Raw genomic sequence first — 6,868 nt, 5'->3', positions numbered from 1 at the left:
TGCATATGAGTAATTGGTGGTCTGTTCCACAATCAGCCCCTGGCCTAGTTTTCACAGCTGATATTGAGCTTCTCCAGTGGTTCCTTCCACAGATGAAGTCGATATTATTATTATTTTATTACTGTGCTCTTAATAAACAGGGTTAATTAAGATAATAAGACAGAGGTGTAGCTAGAGAAAAGTAGGCCACACAAAAGAGTTAAAGCGAAAAAGAAAGAAGAGGAAAATAGGGTAAAGAACCCCTGAAAAGACAGGTGTAAACCCAAACCTTACAGCCGACTCTCTGAACACTGCTTTTATTGACTCCTGATCTCGTGAGACTTGGTCAGAGTCCGGGAGGTACACCCTGGTGTAACCACTTTTGGGCTCCTGCCAGAAACACTATTCCAAGTGTCATAATTTTCTTCCCGTTTCCCGGGAGATCACTCCACTTCTCCTCCCCCTCTTCCTTCTGTCATCATGTTAGCCTGCCCATTTGTCCTTGAACTACCATGTTTGTTTCTGAAGAACATCTTTGCACTAGCTGTTAAATCTGCCTGGAACGCCATTCCTGCTGATTTCCACACGGCTGTCTCTTTGATGTTTAGATTTCAGCTTAGATGGCATCTCAGAAATCCCTTCCCTGATAACCTGATCTCAATTAACTACTTAGTCCATGTTTATGACATCACATCTCTAAGTGATCCTCAGAGAGATTTTCATATCTTGCATTTCCATCTCACTTACTTACTTTGATGTCACCTGTCTCTGTTTAACTCCAGGGATGATGGGTATGTTGTCTAATTCATGGAGACGTCCTCGATGTCTAAAATGACTCTGAAAAATCCATAAATATTATTGAATAAATGTACAAATCCTTACTCTTCAGTGTCATTTTGAAGACTCAATGAGATAAGTTATATAATGTACTCAGCCCAGTGTCTGGTATCAATTCTAGGCAATGAATAAAATTATTTTCATCTTTTACTACCTTATTTTAAATCAAAGATCCTCTATCACTTTCTAATTCTCCACCAATTCTGCAGAGCTCGGTGAGAGTGGGGCTGGAGGAAGTCTTCAGAGGAGAATTGACTCATTTCTGTTGTCTTGTATTTCGAGTAGTGGTGCATGATAACACTAAATTACTTCTAGAGTAAGGGAGGAGAGAGTATAAGCGTAAATTATACTCAGTTGCAAGTAACAGACATCAGGAGGAACACTGGCTTCAACAAGAGTATGGGTTTTTATTCCCATATGGTAAACAGTGAGAGTATAGGCAGTAGAGGGCTCATGTCCAAGTTCTTTCTACCCTTCTTCTCTCCACCCTTCTCTTTAGAGCTTCCGGGTTTGTTCACATATGCTTCATGCTGCATGATTTCAGGAGCTGCTGTTCATATTTTACCTTTGCCAGTGGAGTTATCTGGAGGGTCAATGAACAGAAGGGAAAAATGCAACAAGATAGGTTGACACAGGAGCTGCAACAATAGACCTGAGAATGAAGGGGATTGTGAGGCGGGCCTTGGATTGTGGAACCGTTTGATGTGTTGTTCACAGGGTCACTGTGAGTTATCGTGAACTCCACAGCACCCAACAACAACAGTAGCAATGTTACACGAAAGGTTACGGCTGCAAAATGTGTGCTTCATTTTTGAGCACTGCATCCAAATTCCAGGTGGGAAAAAAAGCAGATGCCAGTCCCATTCATTATGTATTATCCACTATTTAAAAAAAAAAACTGCCATTAAATTTAACAGAACAGCAAGCCACAAATGCTGGTGAGGTTTTGGAGAGACTGGAACGCTTATTCACTGTTGGTGGAAGTGTAAAATAGTGCAACCACTGTGGAAGGAGGTATGGCGCTTTCTCAAAAAGTTGCAAATAGAGATACCATTTGACCCAGCAGTTCCACTACTGGGAATATACCCCAAAGAGACCAAAACTGACCTCCAAGCAGATATATGCACACCCATGTTTATCGCAGCTCTGTTCACAATAGAATGGAGTTGGAAACAACCTAAGTGCCCATCAGCAAAAGAATGGATAGAGAAACTCTGGTATATTCACACAATGGAATACTACGCTGCATTGAAAAACAAGGAACTCATGCAATATTATTCAAAATGGGTGACCCTCGAGGACATTATGCTGAGTGAAATATCTCAGTCACAAAAGGACAAACACTGCATAGTGCCACTGTTGTAGAATGGGATGACATCAGAGTTGGGGTAAGACTGAGAAAAACTGGATAAAGTATGTATACTGCATTGAAACGGATGAGGTAGAGAACAGTTTAAAAGCAATATATTATAGGGTATTATGATTATCCTAAGAGTCCGGAATAAAGGTTGCAGAGTGAAGTAAACTCGAGGGGTGGGCGGGGGGGTGCCAATGAAGGAATTTTTCTTTTACTTTTCAAAGAGAAGAGCAAACTGGGAGTGGGGAGTTGGGCGGGGAGAAAAGTGCAACAATGAATGAATGGAAATCCAAAATCTCTGTAAATGTTCATTAAAATTAATAATAATAATAAAAATCCACATAAAACCTGCCCTTAAATAAATTTCAGTGCATAGCTATCTTCTAAGTGGCTTCCTAGGCTGTAAATCTTTGCAGGAGATGATTGCCCATCTTCCTCTCATGGAGCTACTGATGGACTTGACCCACTGACCTTTTTAAAAAAATTCTGATTTATTTACAAAGTTTGAATACATGGTTTTCCACAAAAGTTCCCTCCTCCTTCCTTTACCCAACCACTAATCGAATTGTGCAACCCTATGATTAACACCGTCCCCCCATCCTCACCCCTCTATTCCCACCCTCCCCCACCCATCTTAGATCCTCATACTCATCCTAAAATAATCGTTTTGTGCAGTATTTGTCCTTGTGAGACTGAGTCAGTTCACTCAGCATAATGCTCTCCAGTCCCTCCCACGTTAGGTAGTAATTTACAAAATGATTGCTCCTGCGTGCTGTGTAGTATTCCATTGTATGAATGGACCACAACTTCTCAATCCATTCATTTGGACCACCCGCCTTTGAATAAGCAATCTGGCATGTTATAGTCAATGCCACCAGAGTTTCTTTAATTGTGTGTGTTTATGTGCAAACACACATACACACCTATACAGGCATCTCTGGTGGCCTAGTGGATGGGGAGGTGGGCTGCCAAACTCAAGTTGGGCAGTTTGAATCCACCAGTTCCTCCTCAGGAGATTCTCTTTCCATGAAATTTATAGCTTCTGAAAACCTACCGGAGGAGCAGCTATGAGTTGGTCTGACTCAACAGCAATAAGTGAGTGATATGTGTTTGTTTGTTTGTTTTTTTAATTGCTTCCCTAAACAGAATCTGAATTCCTTTAACTAGTTCATAAGGTAGAGATCAGCTTTTAAGTTGGCAATTGGCAATGTCTTCCGCAGAAAGCTTAATGAATAAGGCTGGCATGAGGATATTAAATGATTGATAGCAATAGAAATTAAGGAGTGTGTGTGGGGGATATCAGAAACTCCAGGAAAGGTCAGGGCAAGTCAAAATTAATTACTCAAATCAATAAGCCAAATTCTGAAAGCTTATGTTAAACCACAAAAGCCAAAGGAGACTTTGTAATAATTTCATAATTATAGCTCTTTTTCTCATCAAGGTGGATTAATAGGATCCTATTCTTGGATCTCAAATAGCCAGAAATATTAATAAAAAAGACAGGATATAGGAAAATAAGATTTTCAAAACATTGACTACCAAAGGACCAATGATAGTGGTCCTTAAGAGAGAAAGAATAAAAAACTGTGGGCCCTACAATTGCCTGAGAGAATTCCCATGCTGTGCTATAGGAGTGGAAGCAGTTAGAAGCTGCTAGACTGCCTGACTTGAAGACAAAGACTATGTAATAGAAGCAACAATAACATGAGGCCAGCTGAACTCCACTTCAACCAACCCCGCAAAGGGGAATTGTCCTGCTCCATAAAAACCACAGTACCAAGCAGAGAGCTACAAGGTCAGACATGGCCACTGCTGCATCTACTTCTACTAATCACTGGGTCAGAGATTCGTTACAGATGATCACACAGACTTGACTTTACCTCTTTTTACTCACATTTGTGAGGTTTATTGAGTCAGGGGAGGGGGAAGGCAAAAGCTATCACACAAAGTCCAGGTTAAGTAAATAGCAATACTAAATCAGATTAACAGCAAGACACAATCCTTCAATTAATTCAGTTTCTCAGTCTACAACAAGATACAGCCCCTCAATTAATCTAAGCACCTTCTAAGTCAACAGCAACATACCTCTCGTGCAGGAACCTCTGGCCCCAAAGGATGGAGGAAATGACACAAAATGTCCATTGTTGTTGCTGTTATGTGCCATTGAGTTGCCTGCAACTCATAACAATCTTATGTGCAATAACTCTTCCTCTGGCCTTGTCTTTAGGTCTTAGGGAATGGATATAAACATTCTTAAAGAGTCCTAACACTACAGACTAGACTGTGGAAAAAAACAAGGCAACTGGTCTGAACTGGGAAGATAATGAAGAGGAGAGAGACAGCTGGAGAGGGTGACTTTGGAGATCTACAAAGGGTCCTGCTGAGTATTTAGATTAGAATTCTGGTGGTATAGTCTGTAGGGAGTTGTGCTGCCTCTCTGGCACGTCTAAACCACCAGAAGCTCTGAGGGGAAAAGACAGAAAATATCCTCCCATATTATTTACATAGACGTAAAGGAATTATTTTAACTGAGTAAGAGAAAAAAAAATATCTGAAAAGACTGAGAGAATCTTGTCTGAAGCTCACATGGGAATAGCGCCTTTTTTCACTATCCAAACTAGAAAACGTCTGCGAGATGAGAGCCCCACAGAGAAGGCTCTTATCTTAGTATTCTTGTCTTACCTCAGACATATGAAAAGAAATATCCAAAATAATCAAACCTTTCCAAGTAAATCAACTGTGTGCCATAATAAAACTCAAGAATATTTATAGGAATACAAAAATAACTATCCAGCACCCAACAAGGTTAAAATGACAGTGCCTGGCATCCAATGAAAAATTACCAGGCACGTAAAGAAACAGAAAAAAAATAATGAGAGAATAATCAATCACTCAATCAAAATTACCCAGGACTGGCACAGATGTTAAAATTAGTTGACAAGAACATTAAAATTGTTATTATAATAATTATTATGAATGTGTTTCCAATAGTCAGAACTTTAAAAAGATGTATAAAATATCTGTAGACACACACACACACACACACACACACTCATGAAAGCTACAATTTTATAAGACTCTTTATTTTTTGGGTCTCACAAATCTTCCACCTTTGCAAGGATGCAGTGTGAGGTTTTTCTTTTTCTGCTTTTTGCTATTAAAATCTTACTATATATTAAAATCCTACTCAAACCCAGTGAGTTCTTTTTCTTTCCTATTTTCTTTTACAGGGTTCTACCAGAGATTGGAAGCAAGAATGGCATCCACTTCCTGAACAACATGCCTCTGGAAACTCTATGAACTTTGAGAAATGATGATAGTTACAGAAAGGCTTCAGGTCTTTTGTTCACAGGGTCACTATGAGTCATGCTCAACTCGACAGCAATCACAACAACCATCACCATAGATGTAGTTCCAAATACAGATCCAGACATATATATAGAAAGGAGCTCTGGGGGCTTGTTGTTGTTGTGTGCCATCGAGTCAGAACTGACCCTTAGCTGACCCTCCAGTGGGTTTTCAAAGGCAGCTAATTGCATGAGAAGACATTGCCCGTCCTTCTCCATCAGCTGGTTTGGAACCATGTGCTTTTGGGATTACAGTGCAGCTTTTTATGACGAGGCCACTAGAGCTCCCTCTGGGCACTGCCAACACAAAGCTTTGTGGTTTGGATCCATCAGCGGCTCTACAGGGGAGGGATGGGCAATCTCTTCCCAAGCAATTTATTGCCCCTGAACACCGGCTGGAGGGTCAGCTATGGTTGGTCCCAACTAGACAGCTCACAACCAACAACCCCCCACATAGATACAGATATAAATATCTTGCTCATTCATGGTAGTTGTATTGGAACCAACCACAGATACAGACACAGTTACAGACGCAGATGTATCATTCACTCTTTGCAGCTGAGTTAGAACCAACTCACAGCTGACCCTCTATTGGGGTTTCAGAGGTTGTAAAACGCATAAGAGGAGATTGTCCATCTTTCTCTCAAGGAAGGTGTATATACATATGGTTGTTGTACACCACTGACTTAGAACCAACCCACAGCTGACCTTCCAGTAGGTTTTCAGAGGCAGTTTAATCACATGGGAGATAACTGCCCATCTTTCACTCATGGAGCAGCTGGTGGATATGAACCATAAGTCTTCAGGATTGCAGTGCTGTTTCTTACCACTAGGCCACCCCCCCACACACACATACGTATATGCACTTGATACAGGCCATGGTCTTTGCATTCACTTGTTATTCATCAGAGAGCTGGGCAATGACTAGGTAGAAGGAGAATTGATACCTTTGAGCTGTGGTGCTGGAGAAGAGTATTGAATATACCATGGACTGCTAGGAGAACAAACAGGTTTGTCCTAGAGAGGGTGAAAACGGGCTGCTCCTTGGAGGCAAGGATTCTGAGGCTCCGTCTAACATACTTTGGACATGTTGCAAGGAGAGACAGGTCCTTGGCAAGGGACGTCATGCTTGGGAGGGTGGAGGGACAGTGGAGGAGAGGAAGACCCTCTATGAGGTGGATTGATTCAGTGACTGGAGTAGTGGGTGTGAGTGTGTCAGAGTCAATGAGATAGGACAGGGCAGGGTTTAGGGCTGTTGTACATAGGGTCGCTATGAGTCGCAGATGACTTGACAGCACATAACAACAACAACAACATATAATATACACACACATACATAGGCATACAT

Source organism: Elephantulus edwardii, unplaced genomic scaffold (genome assembly GCF_000299155.1).
Source record: "Elephantulus edwardii isolate Elephantulus edwardi_28Jun2011 unplaced genomic scaffold, EleEdw1.0 scaffold00145, whole genome shotgun sequence".
In the NCBI taxonomy this organism is placed as follows: domain Eukaryota; kingdom Metazoa; phylum Chordata; class Mammalia; order Macroscelidea; family Macroscelididae; genus Elephantulus; species Elephantulus edwardii.
This window is presented reverse-complemented; position numbering follows the sequence as displayed.